This window comes from Oncorhynchus keta, chromosome 22 (assembly GCF_023373465.1).
Source record: "Oncorhynchus keta strain PuntledgeMale-10-30-2019 chromosome 22, Oket_V2, whole genome shotgun sequence".
NCBI lineage: Eukaryota > Metazoa > Chordata > Actinopteri > Salmoniformes > Salmonidae > Oncorhynchus > Oncorhynchus keta.
The window spans coordinates 17,574,040-17,597,229 of NC_068442.1; positions in this window are offsets into that span (position 1 = coordinate 17,574,040).

Below are 23,190 nucleotides of genomic sequence, written 5' to 3' on the forward strand. Positions count from 1 at the left end.
TACTATATATTTTTGGGATTTCGAAACGTTTTCTCTCCTGCCTGTGATGCAACAATGCCAATATGGCGAATTACAGTTACAGTTAGTTGGCGTTTCCATTCCCTTTTAATAATCGCTGGTCAACTGCCAACAACACTCGTACGGCCATTTCCCCTACATATCCTTCACGCTGTTAGGAAGTTACTACTGAGGAATGACTGATGGACTGGGTTACAACATCTTATTTATAGTGCTGACGATGATGCCGTGTTTATTATTGGAAGGGAAGTGGCTACTGTTTATTGTTATTGGTTTTATTTGGCATCGGAGGATCGTTTTATTGCCAGGATTTTGGCCATTGATGTTATTTGTTTTCATTAATCTGATTAGCATAAATTTGTTATTTTATCAGTCGTTATGGTACTGTCTCAATTTTCCAGTAGGCATAAGATGAATGTGTTAATTAGCATGTGTGGGTGTGTGCCTATGAATCTTGTCTTTTCTCATCATTAATCCCCATATAACTTGTCATAGGCGAACCTACCACCGTCGTCTTTGTTATACAATTAGTCAGTATGTCATTACAGTCGAAGTAAAAAAAGGGTGATGGCTTCAGGGAGAGAGTATCCACAGCCTAATCAAGTGTGAAGAAATCAGACAAGGACTACAGGGAATCAACATCATGACAAATTTAGACTTGGAAAATAAATAAATAAACATGCAACAACATAAAACATAAAAGCCCCTAAGACAAGAAAGAGATAATCCATCGACAAATGTGTTTTTTTGTCCTTCAGATAAACAAACAGGGATTCATGTCCAATTAAAACAATATTTACAGCATGTTTGTGAGAAGCTTTTAGCCCCCAAGGTTGGCAATTGGAAGGAAAGCAGAGAGTTAAGAGATCTACCTCGTGTGCGTGTGTGCCTGTGTATGCGCGTGTGTATGTGTGCTATCAAAAGCTTATCCATTTGATGCCTCAGACTGTTAGCTCTGCTCTATCAACTCCAAGGTCTGGACGATGTTGCAGCCAAATCCATTCTAACACCTCCAAGAAAAACTGTCCTAATAATACAGCTCCTGTGTCAGAGATTGGTCAATCATCCACAGTGTTCTGGATCTAAAGACTACTGAACAAAGCTGAGGACATAATCTACTGCCCCTTGACAATCTATTGTATATCTATCAACTATACAGTATGTACATCTTGAAAGGTTGGTAAATTACTAATGAAGGTGTATTTCCTACCTATCTACCCCTTAATACATCACTGAAGCCTTTTTACTTCAAAAGACAATCTAATGATCTGTTGACACAAGGGGTATTTCTGTGCCTCATACGTAAACAATCTGTTTAGATTTATATTAATCCATAATTGATAAATCAAGAATGCTATCAAAACAGCCAATACTGAAAACAATAGGCCTGTCATCTGTTGAATAGATGGAATATATAAATTATAGACAATAGGTTGGCAGTTGGCGGTAAGCAGTAACAATAGTAAGTGGAGAGACAATAGTGAATACAGATGACAGAGCCAGTTTGCTACAAAATTATTCAGCCGTAACATAAAATTTGAATTATTATGTAGATTATAATGAATTAACGTCTTTGTAGTAGTTGATACATTTTTTGTTTGGGAGAATAACGTCTGAAATATCATAGTGGAAATTGCAAACTTCAGATGCCTTTTTAAACCTCAAATACACAAGTTTAACATGTCCTGTATTGCAGGATTGTGCTCCTGCAAGGGGATGATCAAATTAAGATCCTACATGTGTACATGCAAATGACTGGGCTGATATTCATCTATGGTGATCTTCTGGAAGGAAGAGGGTAAACGAGCTAAGGGAGAGTGAGATTTTGTGATGTTTGTACCATGTCTCTATCATGATAGCCAGCTCATCATGACATGTGGTGGCAATGTTATGCACTCTACAGATGGTGTCTGACGACCCTGGCATACGACGGTGCCCCGTGAATCATGGGAAATCTGGCAATGTGCATTCTGACTCTTGTATGCATATTATATATAACTACTGTGCGACCTGTGATAACACTAAGCAATTAATAGACCAAAGTCTATTAAAATGTTCATCTGACTGCATAAAGGTGATTTAGCAATATGTGAGAGACTATAGTTGAGTTAAAGTAAAAGAAAGGTCAAGAAAGGTCTGAGAATTGTCTATCAAAGGCAAACATATTGAAGCTTAAGTTACAAGGCAATACTGACATAAACAAAACATGAAGTATCTAGGCATGATCAGAGAAGGAGAGACCAAAAAACATGGCTTGTGCCATGGCCTATAGCTCATGGGAGAAAGGGAGACTGTATCTCACCACAGCAGGTCAGGAACAAAGATAAAGACAATGAAATGAAGTCCCTTTAACCTCTTGCTCCTACCTGGCACGCAGGCGTCCCATCTAGAGATCTGGAAATGCAAACGCGCTACGCTAAATGCTAATAGTACTAGTAAAAACTCAAACGTTCATTAAAATACACATGCAGGGTATTGAATTAAAGCTACACTCGTTGTGAATCCGGGCAACAAGTCATATTTTTAAAATGCTTTTCGGCGAAAGCATGAGAAGCTATTATCTGATAGCATGTAACACCCCAAAAGACCCGCAGGGGACGTAAAGAAAATAATTAGCATAGTCGGCGCTACACAAACCGCACAAATAAAATATAAAACATTCATTACCTTTGACCATCTTCTTTGTTGGCACTCCTAGATGTCCCATAATTACTATTGGGTCTTTTTTTCGATTAAATCGGTCCATATATAGCCTAGATATCGATATATGAAGACTGTGTGATAAACGGAAAAAAATAGCGTCTTATAACGCAACGTCATTTTTTAAAATAAAAAAAGTCAACGATAAACTTTCACAAAACACTTCGAAATACTTTTGTAATGCAACTTTAGGTATTAGTAAACGTTAATAAGTGATCAAATTAATCACGAGACGAAGTGTATTCTATAGGGGTCCGTCTGGAAATAATGTCCGGGTATTTCTCAACCAAAATATCCGGTCGGAGACCTGAAGAAAAAGCCTGTCTCTTGTTCGTTTGACCAAGAAACAAAGAATTGGCAAATGACAAGACTGTTGACATCGTGTGGAAGCTGTAGGTACTGCAACCTCAGCCCCATTTAATGTTGTTCGCCCATAACAATGGTTGAAGTGGCGGATGGATATATTTTTCCATTTTCAGTGATCAGATTTTCCTGCACTTTTCGATGAAACGCACGTTCTGTTATAGTCACAATCTTTTAATTTTGGGATAAAAGAACGTTCCCATTTTAAACAAGATATTTTGTCACGAAAACATGCTCGACTATGCATATAATTGACAGCTTTAGAAAGAAAACACTCTGACGTTTCCAAAACTGCAAAGATATTATCTGTGAGTGCCACAGAACTGATGCTACAGGCGAAACCAAGATGAAATTTCAAACAGGAAATGCCCCAGATTTTTACAGCGCTGTGTTCCAATGTCTCCTTATATGGCTGTGAATGCGCCAGGAATGAGCCTACACTTTCTGTCGTTTCCCCAAGGTGTCTGCAGCATTGTGACGTATTTGTAGGCATATCATTGGAAGATTGACCATAAGAGACTACGTTTACCAGGTGCCCGCTTGGTGTCCTCCGTCGAAATTATTGAGTAATCTCCAACTGCGTGCATTTTTCCATTTGCTTCAGAGGAGAAACCCAACTGCCACGAATGATTTATCATCGAATAGATATGTGAAAAAAACCTTGAGGATTGATTCTAAACAACGTTTGCCATGTTTCTGTCGATATTATGGAGTCAATTTGGAAAAAAGTTTGCCGTTGTAATGACTGAATTTTCGTTTTTTTCTTCTTAGCCAAACGTGATGAAGAAAACGGAGCGATTTCTCCGACACAAATAATATTTTGGGAAAAACTGAACATTTGCTATCTAACTGAGAGTCTCCTCATTGAAAACATCCAAAGTTCTTCAAAGGTAAATTATTTTATTTGAATGCTTTTCTTGTTTTTGTGAAAATGTTGCCTGCTGAATGCTAGGCTTAATGCTATGCTAGTTATCAATACTCTTACGCAAATGCTTGTGTAGCTATGGTTGAAAAGCATATTTTGAAAATCTGAGATGACAGTGTTGTTAACAAAAGGCTAAGCTTGTGAGTGAATATATTTATTTCATTTAATTTGCGATTTTCATGAATAGTTAACGTTGCGTTATGGTAATGAGCTTGAGGCTATGATTACGCTCCCGGATACGGGATTGCTCGACGCAAGAAGTTAACACAACGAGCCTCCAATGTGTCGGAGGAAACACCGTGCACCTGGCTACCTTGGTTAGCGCCGCACTGCGCCCGGCCCGCCACAGGAGTTGCTGGTGCACGATGAAACAAGGATATCCCTACCGGCCACACCCTCCCTAACCCTGACGACGCTAGGGCAATTGTGGGTCGTCTCACGGACCTCCCGGTCGCGGCTGGCTGCGACAGAGCCTGGGAGCGAACCCAGGGTCTCTGGTGGCACAGCTAGCGCTGCGATGCAGTGCCCTAGACTACTGCACCACCCGGGAAGCCCGCAAACACAATTTTATGTTCACTGAATTTTTGCCTATGTTTTCTCAAGGGAACACTTTAACCGACAAGTTGAGTAAACAAAAAAAGTATGTGGAACCTTTTACTTAATAATAATTAGTTGAAACAACTGAACTTTTTTTAACGCTGAACACCTAATCAACAGATAATAATAGATATGCAGAGGAATGGACTGAAGCCACAGTTAGCATACAGGTCACCTGGATGAATGGAAATACAGATATGGTCTTTTCCTTTGCTTCTCCATCTTACGCACCGGACTCCCCTGCCACCCCCCTGCACCACTCTCTCACCGTCAGGGGAGGACATTACTGCCACTCAGACGTTCAACCTCTTCCTGCTGTTCACCCTCTTCAGTCGCTCCTTAAATAGAGCCATCAGTCTGGAGTCGGCCTGTAATTATGATGAAATACTAATTAAGGGCAGACCCAGCCAGACATGCCCCCCACTCCCATTCTCTCTCTCTCTCCATCTTCCTCTCTCTCCTTCTCTCTTTCTCGCTCTCTCTCTTACTCTCCCTCTTTCTGATCCTCTCTCCTTTCTGCTCCAGATGGTCTCAGGTACAGAGGACACCCGAGGAAGAGACTGCTTCCAGGACTAGCATGTGTGCTATCGTGTCTAGGATAGGTCTGGATGTGTTTAGACTTATATGCATGGACGTGTTTACACAGCCCGTTCTCTTATGGAATATGCCAGGAGGTGCCGATTCTGCATGTACCAGATTACGTTTGGACCTGGCAAAATTTGAAAGCTATACCGTGAGTGCCTACTACTGTTTTAGTAGACTTGCGGCTTGCTAGGGTGTTGTGGATGGGGGATGGGCAGACTCTGGCTCAGAGGGTCTTGTGTTCAATCCCAGTGCTAGGCACTAGTTTTTTTTAAGCATTTCCCAAACCTTAACACTTAACTTAACAACTCGGAACTAATACCTAAACGTAAGTTTAACCCTATGCCTAACCTTAACCCTAACATAAACCATTTGGGACGTTGCCTAAACTTTAGTTTCACTTCACAGGGTTTGACTGACAGCTAAAATAAGGCACCACATGGCTTAACATGGCATAATGCTGTTGCTGCAGTTATGCCAAAGGTTTGTGTTTTATTCAGAGATTGGGTTGTGTTTACAGTGCATTCTTTATCTTGTTTTCAGTTGCTAACTACATCCATTAAAACGCATTGGCCAAATAATATAAATGGATTGATGTATAAGCCTCCTATTGTTGTATTATCTATAAAATGACCATTAGATTGTTCTCTACCTGTGGTGAATGTTTACTAAAGTATGCTCTTTAGAGGTTCCATTAAGAGGTTAGCATTAATGTTTTGGTGGATCTGAACAGGCATTAAAAGTAATTATCTATTAGCTATAGCTGCTTCTGTGACTCCTTCCCATCCATCATTGGTCTTAGTTATCCTCAGAGGCCATCTCTGCTCAGATGGTGGGCAGATAACCACAGATAGAGGTGATCAAGGGTGGGCACAGTTCATTACCTCCACCATCTCACTTCTGCCATACCTTGGTGCTCTCTCTATCTCTCGCTCTTGCCCTCTCTTCTTAGAAGCCAAACGCTTTGCTAAGCAGCAGACAGACAGGCAGGCAACTAATGTGTCAAACGGTGATGTATGAGGCATAGAACAGCTTAATTGGCAATCATTGGAGGATACACCCAATAGGTCCTCCAGTTCCTCCATGAGATATAGACCAGCAGATGGAAAACCTTGTCCTGTCCACTTGATCATCATCAGGATGTAACAACACATACATGACAGGAGCCATCCCACGTACAGTACAGTAAAACTCTGAAAGTTAGCCAGGCTCTTTGCAGGACTACCCACATCAGTCATGCATTGGAAGGCTGGAATTATAGCCTGGAAATGTTGAAGTCTTGCCTTAAAAGACTCGAATTCACTGGCCATAGTGCAACTCACCATCATGTCTTCATCAGTATTTTTAAAGACAACCCTCTGTCCTCAGGGTAACCTGTATTCAGCCTCCAGCCTCCTGTCTCCAAATCTCCCTGCACCTGTTCCAAGTCACAAGTGCCAACCTGGCAAGAGCCTCATTGTCAGAGAGGAGTGAAGCAGAAGAGAGGAGTGAAGAGCTGTTTGTTCGCTAGTTCTCCTACTGTATCTCCCTCTCTCCCTGACAGCCCTCCATGAATACCACTCGAAAGCTCCACAAAAGAGTGTGGAGCTCAGATAAACACAGGGACACAGAAAATAAGCGTCCCTAGGATAGAGGCGCTCTGTGCAGGGTTGGGGGCTCAGCTCACTGAGTTCCTGTGGAATCGCCAGGCTGAGGCATCCCACTTTGTTACTGAAATGTGCTTGTTGCTCTTCAACACTGACATGTGTGCACTGTCACAACAGAACTAGTCCTACAGATGAGTTATAAAGTAAAAACAAAGAAATTGCACAGAGTATATCAAGGAGGGCAGTTTTGTCAACAAAGAATAATAACTATTCTGTATACATGAATTGCCATTACATTGTAGATATGTCTTCAAAAATCTGCTATAAGTTAAGTGTCATAACAACCTCTTTGATGCCTTGTTTGAGAAAGGCATGTTATAGGCCCTCCCTCTTCAGATGGAAGCCAGCTGCAGCTCACCCTTGAGGTCCACCATTGTGCCCCTGTTTCCTTCATGTATTTGATGCTGTTCCTATTGTTTTTCTTGTTCAATAATATATGGCACATATGGCTTGCTTCTGACACTAGTGCTTCCAGTTTGGGATTTGAGCTGGATAAAACTTCTAAAGAATGGCTGACACTCTATTGTTCACTGCTGGCGCACTCTGCCAGTCCCTTGTTGGGGTGGTTTTGTGAACAGTGAAAGGAACCATCATTCGCCAATCTTGTTATTTTTAACCAGAATGGGTAGCAGCTACAATAAACAATGATACTTTAGATTGATATTCAGACTTGGGGTCTAGTGACTCCATTATATACAGTATCTGTGTTGATAATTGTCTTATAAGCACTTCACTTCACTTCAATCTTTTATAAGCACTTCATGAATGTGTTTTCAACTACTGTCATTCAGGGCTGGATTAATGCAGGGTGTATATGTTATATATACAGTATATATTAGATATGAAGTATATATTTTATTTTTTCACTGCATCCACCAACCACAGAAAGACTCTCTCAATGAGTGTAGACAGCTTGCTGCTGTCTGCTTCTACTCCGATAATCATCAGATTGGGGGAGTAGAGGAGGTAGGGAGCTCACATGGGTAACTGAGCGCCCTGGCTTGATATATAAAAAAATAACTGCATAATAAATAAATGTGACTGGTCAGTTGTGTGAGTCAAGGGCTGGGCCCAAGCCCGTAGGGGGCCTGTCCCTCTGCCAAAAAGTGCCCCCCACCTTGCTAGGGTTTTTGCTAAAACTTGCAAAATGCTGACCGGCTAACGCAATGAACCAAAGCGTGCATTGCTATGCTGGTTGCTTGGCTCTATTTTACCTTGTAGCTGTCGCAAAGGACGGAGGACTCGGACAGTTCTAGTTTTATTTCACCTCATAAGTGCTAGGACTCTGTTTTTGATGGTGACAACCTGCCGTCTACCTATTGCTTCAGAGGACTGAAAATACTATAAAGAGTACACTCTTTATTTACCATATATTTGTCTTTACATAACAAAATATTGTTAAAAAGGAAAGAATAATGTAAGCAGTTTTTAAATTGACATTGCTAGCTACTGTACTTATTTACCTCAGCCTGCCTAGTCAGCTAGCCAGCCAGCTAGCTAACTAGCCAGACAGTTTTATTTAGCTAACGTTCCTCTTTAGGTTTCTTCCTAGCTTTTGGCCTTTCTAGGGAGTTTTTCCGAGCCGTGCTTCTACACCTGCATTACTTGCTGTTTGGGGTTTTAGCCTGGGTTTCTGTACAGCACTTTGTGACATCAGCTGATGTAAGAAGGGCTTTATAAGTACATTTGATTGATTGATTGGTTAGCTAGCTAGCTAGTGGCAATGGCAATGGCAATGGCATCCCTCGAGTGGTAATGGCATCCCTCGAGGAGATTTTCTTTTATCTTCCAACTAGGCGAAGTACTATGAAGGCACCACTGATCTTGACAAGAATGAACAAATGAACAATTCAGGGTAACGTTAAGCAGTTAACTTCTAAGAGATAACTGGACAGATTTAGCTATGTACAACCATTTTCCATCTAGCTAGTTGGTTGTCTACATGTTGCTAGCTATATGTTATATGTCTGTCATATTGAAGTATATTGCTATAAGTTAAACCTGATACATCAAATGGATAGGTGTAAGCAATTATGGTAATTCCAAATGCAGTAAACTATGGGGCTTTGCTAGAAAGACACAGATAGAGAGAGAGGGGAGAGGAGAGGAGACAGAGAGATACATGGAGAGAGAGAAACAGAGTGAGAAAGGCAAATTTACTAAGACCTGAGTATTTCAACAAGTCGTCTCTTCCAAATTGTTAGGCAATCATATGTACCTACGGGGGAAGGATGGCCAGCCACACAAGAGAATGATTTTTTCTAAGGAGGAGAAGGAGGCTGTGCTGATCGAGATGCATGCTGGCCATTTCGGAATGAAGTGCTTGATTGCCAAAATCAACCTCCGCTTCTTCTGACATGGAATTGTCAAGAAGGTGGACAGCGGGGCATATGAAAATCATTTTGCTTATCAATCACATTCTATTATATATGAAATTATTATGATTTCAATGAATGTCATATCAGACAATGTTTCAATTTGTGCTTAATGGTCAGTACCCCGTCTAGCCTGCCAGAAGTTTGAGAGGGTGAAGACTGTGGCGCCGGAGTTGAAGCCCGTCAAAGTTGTTTCACCATGGCACATGATCAGTGTCCCACTTCAAAATGTGCCGTGATAAGTTGTTTAGCAAAGGTTTCTTTATTTGACCACATCAGAGATCAATATTATAGAATGTGTGTGTGTCAGTATCCTTACAAATATAATATCTGCATACTGTATGACACAGATATGGGTAAGAATAAAGCAATCTTCTCTCTAACACTTTAAATGTTAGGGATGGACCTCATCAAACCCTTCACAAAATCCAGGAATGAAAACAACTGGTGTCTGACGGCGACCGATCACTTTATCAAATGGGTGAAGGCAGTACCCATTAAAGATCTATGGGATCGGTGTCCCTGTACTAGGACGGTTGTTGCTAACGTGCGCTAATGTGACTAGAATGACGTTGTAAGTAACAACACATTTTCCAGGACATCAAAATCTTAAATGATTGTTAATCTAACTGCTCTGTCCATTTTACAGTAGTTGTTACAGTGAAATCATACCATGCTATTGTTTGAGGATGGTGGAAAACAACAACAACAGTATCACGACAACTGGTTTGATACATTCACATCTGAAGGTACATCATGTTATTTCATTCAGTAATCTTATTCTGATTTGTCATCCTGAGGGTCCCAGAGATAAAGTGTAGCATAATTTTTGTTTCATAAAATACATTTTTATATTCATTATTTGAACCCCTGCTTTTTCTGGTCCCACACCCACCACGCCCGGCCATCTAGATGTATGAAGGTTAGTGTTTTTCTCTGTAGGGAAGCTAATGATCCATCATGTGTACCATTCCAGGGAGTATGTCAACTTAATATTTGTATTACCATATCATTTGTGTATGTTCTCTGTTGTTATGTACTTGAAAATGTATAAATTCACCAATTTGGCACATTTGGGCAGACTTGCAATACTTCACTGGATCAGTCTGAAACTTTGCACACACACTGCTGCCATTTGGTGGCCATAATCTAAATTGCGCCTACACTCCAATATGATATTATGGCATTTCTCTTGCATTTCAAAAATGATGAAAAAAACTATATAGAGAAAACGTATGTTTTTTGTTTGTATTATCTTTTACAAGCTCTAATGTGTTATATTCTCCTACATTCATATCCACAAACTTCAAAGTGTTTATTTTCAAATGGTTTCTCTGTCCATTGTCTGTGTTCTTTTGCCCATCTTAATCTTTCCATTTTGTTGTCCAGTCTGGGATATGGCTTTTTCTTCGCAACTCTGCCTAGAAGGCCAGCATCTTCACCTCAGTCGCCTCTTCACTGTTGACGTTGAGACTGTTGTTTTGCGGGTACTATTTAATGAAGCTGCCGTTTGAGGACGTGAGGTGTCTCACGACAATCTAATGTACTTATCCTCTTGCTCCGTTGTGCACTGGGGCCTCCCACTCCTCTTTCTATTCTGGTTAGAGACAGTTTGCGCTGTTATGTGAAGGGAGTAGTACACAGCGTTGTACGAGATCTTCAGTTTATTGGCACTTTCTCGCATGGAATAGCATACATTTCTCAGAACAAGAATACACTGACGAGTTTCAGAATAAAGTTATTTGTTTCTCACCATTTTGAGCCTTTAATCAAACCCACAAATACTGATGCTCCAGATATTCAACTAGTCTAAAGAAGGCCGGTTTTCTTGCTTCTTTAATCAGAACAACAGTTTTCAGCTGTGCTAACATAATTGCAAAAGGGGTTTCTCATGATCAATTATTCATTTAAAATGATAAACTTGGATTAGCTAACAGAACGTGACATTGGAACACAGGAGTGAAGTTTGCTGATAATGGGCCTCTGTACGCCTATGTAGATATTCCATAAAAAAAATCTGCCGTTTCCAGCTACAATTGTGATTTACAACATTACCAATGTCTACACTGTATTTCTGATCAATTTGATGCTATTTTAATGGACAAAAATGTGCTTTTCTTTTGAAAACACAGACATTTCTAAGTGAGCCCAAACTTTTGAATGGTAGTGTGTGTATGTATATATATATATATATATACACACCGATTTTGCAGGTTTTCCTACTTCCAAAGCATGTAGAGGTCTGTAATTTTTATCATAGGTACACTTCAACGCAATCGAAAAACAAAAATCCAGAAAATCACCTATGATTTTTAAGTAATTATTTTTGCATTTTATTGCATGACATAATTATTTGATACATCAGAAAAGCAGAACTTAATTTTTGGTACAGAAACCTTTGTTTGCAATTACAGAGATCATACGTTTCCTGTAGTTCTTGACCAGGTTTGCACACACTGCAGCAGGGATTTTGGCCCACTCCTCCATACAGACCTTCTCCAGATCCTTCAGGTTACGGGGCTGTCGCTGGGCAATACGGACTTTCAGCTCCCTCCAAAGATTTTCTATTGGGTTCAGGTCTGGAGACTGGCTAGGCCACTCCAGTACCTTGAGATGCTTCTTACAGAGCCACTCTTTAGTTGCCCTGGCTGTGTGTTTCGGGTCTTTGTCATGACCCAGCCACGACCCTTCTTCAATGCTCTTACTGAGGGAAGGAGGTTGGTGGGCCAAGATCTCGCGAAACATGGCCCCATCCATCCTCCCCTCAATACGGTGCAGTGGTCCTGTCCCCTTTGCAGAAAAGCATCCCCAAAGAATGATGTTTCCACCTCCATGCCTCACGGTTGGGATGGTGTTCTTGGGGTTGTACTCATCCTTCTTCCTCCAAACACGGCGAGTGGAGTTTAGACGAAAAAGCTATATTTTTGTCTCATCAGACCACATGACCTTCTCCCATTCCTCCCCTGGATCATCCAGACGGTCATTGGCAAACGTCAGACGGGCATGGACATGCGTTGGCTTGAGCAGGGGGACCTTGCGTGCACTGCAGGATTTTAATCCATGACTGCGTACTGTGTTAGTTATGGTTTTCTTTGAGACTGTGGTCCCAGCTCTCTTCAGGTCATTGACCATGTCCTGCCGTGTAGTTCTGGGCTGATCCCTCACCTTCCTCATGATCATTGATGCCCTATGAGGTGAGATCTTGTATAGAGCCCCAGACCGAGGATGATTGACCATCATTTTGAACTTCTTCCATTTTCTAATAATTGCGCCAACAGTTGTTGCCTTCTTACCAAGCTGCTTGCCTATTGTCCTGTAGCCCATCCCAACCTTGTGCAGGCCTACAATTTTATCCCTGATGTCCTTATACAGCTCTCTGGTCTTGGCCATTGTGGAGAGGTTGGATTCTGTTTGATTGAGTGTGTGGACTGGTGTCTTTTATACAGGTAACGAGTTCAAACAGGTGCAGTTAATACAGGTAAAGAGTGGAGAACAGGAGGGCTTCTTAAAGAAAAACAAACAGGTCTGTGAGAGCCGGAATTCTTACTGGTTGGTAGGTGATCAAATACTTATGTCATGCAATAAAATATAAATTAATTTCTTAAAAATCATACAATGTGATTTTCTGGATTTTTGTTTTAGATTCTGTCTCTCACAGTTGAAGTGTACCTATGATAAAAATTACAGACATGCTTTGTAAGTAGGACAACCTGTAAAATCAGAGGTAGAGGTAGCCTGACTGCCATTAGGTACCGAGATGAGATCCTCAGACCCCTTGTGAGAACATATGCTAGTGCGGTTGGCCCTGGGTTCCTCCTAATGCAAGACAATGCTAGACCTCATGTGGCTGGAGTGTGTCAGCAGTTCCTGCAAGAGGAAGGCATTGATGTTATGGACTGGCCCGCTCGTTCCCCAGACCTGAATCCAATTGAGCACATCTGGGACATCATGTCTCGCTCCATCCACCAACGCCACGTTGCACCACAGACTGTCCAGGAGTTAGCGGATGCTTTAGTCCAGGTCTGGGAGGAGATCCCTCAGGAGACCATCCACCACCTCATCAGGAGCATGCCCAGGCGTTGTAGGGAGGTCATACAGGCACGTGGAGGCCACACACACTACTGAGCATCATTTTGACTTGTTTTAAGGACATTACATCAAAGTTGAATGAGCCTGTAGTGTGGTTTTCCACAATTTTGAGAGTCACTCCAAATCCAGACCTCCATGGGTTGATACATTTTATTTCCATTGATAATTTTTGTGTGATTTTGTTGTCAGCACATTCAACTATGTAAAGAAAAATGTATTTAGTAACAATATTTCATTCATTCAGATCAAGGATGTGTTATTTTAGTGTTCCCTTTATTTTTTTGAGCAGTGTATATATATATATATATAAATATAAATATATATATATATATATATATATATATATATATATATATATATATATATATATATATATATATATATAATATATAGCGTGTGTGTGTGTGTCATGTCATTGGCCTTGGCTATTTTTTGTTTGAATTCAAAACCAGATTAATCCTTTTGTCAGTGTCAGAGTAGCCACTCATTTCGGTCATTTGTGTGGTATTAAAAAAGATTCAGCTAATATCTTCTGTCATGTAAATGATGTAGAATTGCATGAAATGCATTTTTATAAGATTTTTTTTTTTCTGACCCTGCTAAAATATGTTCCCCATCTGTGGAAATCCTTAAAACGCCCCTGCTCAACTGTAGTTTATGCCACATGGTAAATGCAATTGTGGCTTTTTTATAAAGGGGCTTTTTCTTTAACAGCAAATTTACCATGCATCGAATTGCATCTGGTATGTGGATTTGTTTACAGAAAATGAAGGTGTGCTGGGAAGGGGGGGGGGGCTATAAAAAAAACTCAGGCCCTGATGTCATTAATCTTGTTGAGATTGATTTGAAATGGTTTATTGCATCAGATACTATGGGACTGGTGTTTAAGTGTTAATAGGACTGTGTTAAGATCTATGCATATTCATGTTGAAAGTAGAGCAGTATATAGATTTGAGAGAGGACTGACACAATGTTACTGAATTAATCCTGTTTCCGCCTGGTTAAAAAGAGCCAGGCAGATGATGCAGATGATCCATTATGCATGAGTAAATACTTATTACTAATAACTTAATCAGCTGTAAAGACTTCCTTTCATCATCACCTCTTTGCTTGGAGATTCAGCGCAGAGCCATCAAGGGGACCCCAAACCCTCCTGCCTCAGTGCTTACCCTTCCAGGGGGAGCTTAACCTCTCTTCAAGCATCTCAGACCTGATTACAGACAACCAAATGTCTGGGTATTATCTGAGTGTTTGTGAGCTCCGAGGTCCTCACCTCTTATCTCAATAGACCTATGGGTATCAAGTGTGATTGTGGTAAATAGAAACCGCTCACCATCCGACTGCTCTCAAGACACATAGAGTACAAAGAGACAGGCATTCACTTCCATCAACAGTGTATTATGGTGAATCCTCAGTGTCCCAAGCACATGTCAGTTACAATGATGTGTAATTACATTAGAAGTAGAGTGGGAGTTGGTGGAAGGCAGGGATACCAATAGCATTATGGTGCAGCTTGTAAAGATGATGATTCTGTACAAATCAGACATGGCTTCAAATAAAATTTGTTTCTTTCAAATATTAAGAAGAAATTAGTCAGTGATCTTTCCCTTTGTTTAAAAAATAAAGTCACTCAACAATGAAAAAAATAATCTCTTCACTCTTGACTTCATCATCCAACTCTCTTATGCGCCCAGTTCCCCTACTCAAATGTAAAACAGAATGAATGAGTTGAAGATTTCTAGAAAGACCACATTTACTGTGACAGACTAGAGGGTGTGCTTCCACAACCATCCCACCAATCAAAGGGCTTTCAAGCAGCTAGGAGGTTGGTTTCTGGCAAACAGGTCTGCCAGGCTGACAGGGAATGCATCCCACATTCTGGTGAGTAATAATATAGTCATGTTCCTGTAGCTAGAATGTACAATATGTGCAGAAACTCAGATTTATAATCACTGCCAGACATCTCGGCCTGACAAGGGGAACTACTATACCACAAATGAAATAATAAGTATTTACTGGTGTTTCCTGTAGTTGACACAATCTTTTCCCACCAGCACTGAACAAGAAAACATAACGTAAAAGCAGCAAGTCATTGAATATTCCCTGCACACATGAATAATATAGTTGTATAATTGTCCACAAACACAAAAGGCAGTGGCACAATTGGACTTAAAACCACAGGCAAACTTTTTCACAGCCAACCCTATACATTTCTATGCGATTAAATGAGTGACAAATACACATGCTCACATGCTCAAATACACATGCTCAGGTAACTGCTGACACTCTTTTCCTGTAATACACCAAGTTATGCTCACACACATTAAAACCCACAGTCACACTTTACTTGGATAGTTTGGATTGTCCATCTGTAGATGCTCTACAGATGGTCATACTATCAACAAACTATCTGTTGATAAGAAACTGCTTGCAAAGGTTAGGTTTAGAATAAGGGTTAGGGTAAAGGTTAGGGATATGGTTAGGAAAAGGGTTAAGGGTCAGGGTCAGGGTTAGGGTTAGGCTTAGGAGATAGTTAGTTGAAATGTTATTGATAGTCTGTAGAGTATCTACAGATGGACTATCCAAATAAAGTGATATTATTCCCACTAATGGAAAAAAGAAAATATTCAATGCATTCTAAATTCCGTTTAGAATTTACGTAGAAATATAAAATGTGAAAGTCACTCACCAGTGCAAGATGTCCAGTTAGCATGCAGAGTCATGGAATTGTACAGGTCTCAAGTGCTTTCAGAATGCATGAGGAAAGATGCACAATTTTATATGCAGAGAAAAAGCAAGTAAAAAATAAATATCTATATTTATATTTCTCTAGCGCCAATATATTTTGAGCACAATGTCAACTCACTTTAGTTTATTTGGTTAATTTTCAGTGGGACGAGAGCAGCAGCAAAGTAAAATGAAAATAAAACTCAAAATCCAATGAGTTTACTCCTTTTAACTCTTGGAAGTCAGCTGTGTGCAAGGAAACGGAAGAATCAAAACAGCTCGAGGCCTAGACTTGAACTCAACTCTTTTTCCTCTCAGTAACACAATAGCAATACTTCCACTAGATTGTTTACCCTGGCTGAGGCTCACAGCAATGGGCAACGCAGGACCCCTGGGGAGCGAGGAGGACAGGAGGCATCCCAAGGAGATAGAGATGGAGATCCTGGGGGTGCAGAGAATGCTCCTCGAGTCCTCTACTGGTACTTCCTTCTTTCTGTCTAACCTGGAGAGCTCCAGCAGCTGATTCTCATTCAAGCCAGGCTCTCTCTTGGCATGAATCCCCCTTCAAACACAAGTGGGTGAGTAGAAAAGCAGAGGAGGGGAGTAGATGGATAGAGCAGGAGGAGAAAAGCAGAGGAGGGGATGGATAGAGCAGGAGGAGAAAAGCAGAGGAGGGGAGTAGATGGATAGAGCAGGAGGAGAAAAGCAGAGGAGGGGAGTAGATGGATAGAGCAGGAGGAGAAAAGCAGAGGAGGGGAGTCGATGGATAGAGCAGGAGGAGAAAAGCAGAGGAGGGAAGTAGATGGATAGAGCAGGAGGAGAAAAACAGAGGAGGGGAGTAGATGGATAGAGCAGGAGGAGAAAAGCAGAGGAGGGGAGTAGATGGATAGAGCAGGAGGAGAAAAGGAGGGGTGTAGAGAGACTGGCTGAAAGGTACAAAAAAAAAAAAAACAGTGTATTCCGAAAGTCGTATTGCTCGTGGCAAGTGAAAGACGTAGTGGTTCCTCCTGGTGTGCGTCCTGTGTACCTCCCCCTTCCGGCGGCTCCCTCTGTAGTGGTTGCTGGAGCGGGGGAAGTGAGTGACAGAGCGTTGGTGAAGGCTGCTGTGTCCTTCCTGCTATAGCAGCAGTCTCTGCTCAAATAAATGCCTAGGCTGTCACAGCACTCTGCTGATTCACATTAGATTCTCTCTCTCTCTCTCTCTCTCTCTCTCTCTCTCTCTCTCTCTCTCTCTCTCTCTCTCTCTCTCTCTCTCTCTCTCTCTCACACACACACACACACACACACACACACACACACACACACAAACACTCCCTCCCTCTATCTCTTCCTCCCTCCTTCCCTCCCACACTCTCTCTCTCTCTCTCTCTCTTGTTCAATCACATGTGAGGAGCCCGGAATACAAATCAGCCCTTTATTCTGATTTTATAAAAAGATGCCATTGTGCAACACCAGTTTGCCAACTTCGGGATCCAGAGGGGGCGACATGTCATCCCCCAGACCCCTGCCTGATAATCTGTCTCACCTACAGCTGGCCTGAGCTGCTAGAGGGGGGTCACAGGTCAAAGCAAAGCTGAATGCTGGGCAGAAATTGAGTGTGAGGAAGTGTCACTGTGTCACATGATAGGAGAGGGAGTAAGTAGTACGGTATCTCTTTATGAGGTTATCAATTCACATTTCCAATCAAACGATCATTTAAAAAAATGATGTATCTCCTGCAGGTTATCGCTTAGAAAAAAAGGTGCTATCTAGAACCTAAATGGGTTCTTCAGCTGTCCCCATAGGATAACCCTTTGAAGAACACTTTTGGGATCCATCCCTTTCCACAGAAACTTTGACCAGTTTCATCAGTGTCACGCCCTGGCCATAGAGAGGCTTTTATTTTACACAGAGTGTGACTAGGGTGGGCATTCTATGTTAATTTTCTATGTTTTGTATTTCTTGTTTGGCCAGGTGTGGTTCTCAATCAGAGGCAGTCTATCGTTGTCGCTGATTGAGAACCATACTTCGGTAGCATTTTCCCACTGGGTTTTTGTGGGTAGTTAATTTATGTTTACTGTTTTTCACCTTGCAGGACTGTTTCGGGTTTTCCCTTTGTTGTTTTTGTTAACTCAGTGTTCAGTTCAATAAAGAAATATGAACCCTTACCAAGCTGAGCTTTGGTCCGACTACTCTTCCTCATCCGACTACGAAAGCCGTTACAGTCAGTTAAAGGTATACTGTGAGATTTTGGAATTTAAACCCTTGTTCTACATCTCCAGAGTCAGATGACCATGCACGCAGAGACATAAAAATGGTATCCACAAGTTCATCTGACTCTGGGTAAGTAGAACAGGGGATTAAATGCCAGAATCTCACGGCATCCCTTTAAGTGGCCCATAATATCGCTCCAACTTTCCTATCTTATTATTTCATTTTGAACATACTGATTATGTTGTGTTCTCACCTTAGCAGTTCCAGTACAGTGGATAAACCACACTGCCATACTCTGTTAGTAATCTGTACCTCAATCAGTTACAATCATTATTCTAAACTTTGATCCATTTTGCTTCAGGTAGAATATGAGAGCTGTCGACAATATGTTTCTCACATCCATTTAACATATTTAGCACAGATCATACATAGTCTGCCGAAACTCAAGCATATCAATCTATCCTATGGGGATTTCAGGTTAGCCTGGAAAGTATACATAAATGCACATGAATTCACAGTGGATATCCACAGTGCAGGTATGTTTGGAGGCACTGCTAGAAGGTAAGCACATCCCACAGTCTGCTGGACGGATAATGAGAGAGAAAGAAGAAAAGTGTATCCAAAAAGACTTGGCCAACAGGGAATACACGGCCAAAGCTGAGTGAATGAGCAGGCATCATCCACTCCAGTGAGGAGCCGGGGTGAAGCTTTCCCACAGCATTATTGACAGTGATGCAGAGGCAAATCTAGAATGAAGGGAGATAACAGCCTCGGTTGCCTGGGAGCTTTAGGACTGATGGAATATTTCAAGCACCAAATCTACAGCCTGAATCCTCACTAGCTGTCCTCGTCACACATGATGTGTGATTCCCGTGTGGATTTAATAGAGGGAAAACATACAGTAAACATGCAGAAACAAAGTTTCACAGCTGCACTGTAGGTTTTGTAATGCTACTTTCACTCTGTTCTGACTGACTTTAACATACAGGGTGCCAACTAGTTACAACTGACAACATGGCCAAATGTGTCAAAAGAACAGTATTTCTTACATGACTGAGCATAGCAGACTATTTTTTCAGCACTTAATGTTCAGATGGAACTATATCCATCACACCCACCCCCCATTTCCCTCACCCTTCCCCTCTCTCACCCACCACTACCTCCTTACCACCTTTACTCAGTGATGGAAAAAGTACCCAATTTCATACTTCAGTAAAAGTAAAGATACCTAATATAAAATGAATAAAAGTGAAGTAAAAGTGAAGGTCATGCAGTGAAATACTACTTTAGTAAAAGTCCAAAAGTATTTGGTTTTATGTATACTTAACCCTCCTGCTGTGTTCTGGTCAAATTTGAATTTGTATTTATGATGGGTACATCAAAGTTAAGGCAGTTTAAACCATTTTAAAACTTTCAATACATTCACAGATTTCACAACACACTGTATGCCCTCAGGCCCCTTTTTTATTTTTTATTTCACCTTTATTTAACCAGGTAGGCTAGTTGAGAACAAGTTCTCATTTACAACTGCGACCTGGCCAAGATAAAGCATAGCAGTGTGAACATACAACACAGAGTTACACAATGGAGTAAACAATTAACAAGTCAATAACACAGTAGAAAAAAAGGGAGTCTACAGTATATACATTGTGTGCAAAAGGCATGAGGAGTTAGGCGAATAATTACAATTTTGCAGATTAACACTGGAGTGATAAATGATCAGATGGTCATGTACAGGTAGAGATATTGGTGTGCAAAAGAGCAGAAAAGTAAATAAATAAAAACAGTATGGGGATGAGGTAGGTAAAAATGGTTGGGCTATTTACCGATAGACTATGTACAGCTGCAGCGATCGGTTAGCTGCTCAGATAGCAGATGTTTGAAGTTGGTGAGGGAGATAAAAGTCTCCAACTTCAGCGATTTTTGCAATTCGTTCCAGTCACAGGCAGCAGAGAACTGGAATGAAAGGCGGCCAAATGAGGTGTTGGCTTTAGGGATGATCAGTGAGATACACCTGCTGGAGCACGTGTCACGGGTGGGTGTTGCCATCGTGACCAGTGAACTGAGATAAGGCGGAGCTTTACCTAGCATGGACTTGTAGATGACCTGGAGCCAGTGGGTCTGGCGATGAATATGTAGCGAGGGCCAGCCGACTAGTGCATACAGGTCGCAGTGGTGGGTGGTATAAGGTGCTTTAGTGACAAAACGGATGGCACTGTGATAAACTGCATCCAGTTTGCTGAGTAGAGTGTTGGAAGCTATTTTGTAGGATGACATCGCCGAAGTCGAGGATCGGTAGGATAGTCAGTTTTACTAGGGTAAGTTTGGCGGCGTGAGTGAAGGAGGCTTTGTTGCGGAATAGAAAGCCGACTCTAGATTTGATTTTCTATTGGAGATGTTTGATATGAGTCTGGAAGGAGAGTTTACAGTCTAGCCAGACACCTAGGTACTTATAGATGTCCACATATTCAAGGTCGGAACCATCCAGGGTGGTGATGCTAGTCAGGCGTGCGGGTGCAGGCAGCGAACGGTTGAAAAGCATGCATTTGGTTTTAATAGCGTTTAAGAGCAGTTGGAGGCCACGGAAGGAGTGTTGTATGGCATTGAAGCTCGTTTGGAGGTTAGATAGCACAGTGTCCAAGGACGGGCCGCAAGTATATAGAATGGTGTCGTCTGCGTAGAGGTGGATCAGGGAATCGCCCGCAGCAAGAGCAACATCATTGATATATACAGAGAAAAGAGTCGGCCCGAGAATTGAACCCCTACTCCACCACTACCACATATCTACAGTACTAAATCCATATGTGTGTTTAGTGCATATGTTATCATGGGGTAATTGGACCGATTTACAAGTTTTCTCTCTGAGAAATGTTGTTAAAAATACATTTAGATGATTTTCATGACATTTTGTTTTATTTAACTTGTGTAAAATACACCTGTGGTGTTCCTGGTCAAAAATGACCGGTCATTAGAAATGAATGGGTGAGACTGCAATCAGTGTATAATATTGAGTTCAGTCACATGTCCATTCATCAGATGGACACATTTCCTCTCCCAGACCCCCCACACGTGCACACACGCACACACACACACACACACACACACACACACACACACACACACACACACACACACACACACACACACACACACACACACACACACACACACACACACACACACACACACACACACACACACACACACACACCTCACTCCCCTTCTTGGCTTCCATAGCAACCTTAGCGCTAGCTGTAGCAACAGTTTCTTAGCAACGGTCATGGCTGGTCTCTGTGGAGTAATCACATCAGGAGAGGTGTGGTTCTGTATAAGGTATTGTGTCATGCTCTGACATGCTGTAAACACATTCATGTGACAGTCACCACACCTGCCAGTCACACTATAGCCAATGCAAAGATTAAAATATTTTGGGATAATACTTCATGCACACGCACACAAAAATCTCTCTCTCTTTCTCTTTGTCTCTCTCTCTTCCCTTCTTGCTCTCTCTTTCTTTCCTCCATAACAAATTATAATAGCACCAGAGAACAAGGCTGACATTTTACGCAATCCTAACCAATTGTGTTTTTTGGTTTCTTTGCGTTGTTTTTTTACTTATTTTGTACATAATCTTGCTGCTACCGTCTCATATGACCGAAAATAACTTCAGGACATGAGAACTGCAATTATTCACCACTGACTGGCAGAATCCTTTTTTTCCTTTAACGAGCCGGACGAGCCCGGCGTGAATGATATACCACTTCCCGGGAACAGTCCCAAAACCCTGTCATTTGAGTGCAGAGAAGGCAGAGAAAAAGGGGCCAGAGGGCAGCCTTCCTTTTGAGAATTCGTAGGCAATCATATAAACCCCCACTTCCTTCCATTGTGCTAGCAAAGGTGCAATCTTTGGAAAATAAAATCCATGACCTGTGCGGAAGATAAAAATACCAACTGGACATTCAAAACTGTGATATCTTATGCGTCACGGAGTCGTTGTTGAACGACGACATTATCAACATAGAGCTGGCTGGTTACACGCTGTATCGGCAGGATAGAACAGCAGCGTCTGGTAGGACAAGGGGCGGCGGACTATGTATTTTTGTAAATAACAGCTGGTGCACGATAACTAAGGAAGTCTCGAGGTTTTACTTGCCTGCGGTAGTGTATCTCATGATCATGTTCTTATTTTTTGTACCTGTCTACATACCACCACAGACTGCTGCTGGCACTAAGACCGCACTGAATGAGCTGTATTCCGCCATAAGCAAACAGGAAAACGCTCACCCAGAGGCGGCGCTCCCAGTAGCCGGGGACTTTAATGCAGGGAAACTTGAATCTGTCTTACCAAATTTCTACCAGCATGTTAAATGTGCAACCAGAGAGGAAAAACTCTTTACCACCTTTACTCCACACACAAAGATGCATATAAAGCTCTCCCTCGCCCTCCATTTGGTAAATCTGACCATAATTCTATCGTCCTGATTCCTGCTTACGAGCAAAAAATTTAAGCAGGAAGCACCAGTGACTCGATCAATAAAATAGTAGGCAGATGAAGCAGATGCTAAGTTACAGAACTGTTTCGCTAGCACAGACCGGAATATGTTCCGGGATTCCTCGATTGCATTGAGGAGTACACCACATCAGTCATTGGCTTCATCAATAAGTACATCGATGACGTCGTCCCCACAGTGACCGTACGTACACTCCAAAACCAAAAGCCATGGATTACAGGCAACATCCGCAATGAGCTAAAGGCTAGAGCTGCCGCTTTCAAGGAGCGGGAATCTGACCAGGAAGCTTATAAAAAATCTCTCTATACACTCAGACGAACCATCAAACAGGTAAAGCATCAATACAGGACGAAGATCAAATCGTACTACACCGGATCCGGTGGTCGTTGGATGTGGCAGGGCTTGCAAACCATTACAGACTACAAAAGGGAAGCACAGCCGAGAGCTGCCCAGTGAAACGAGAC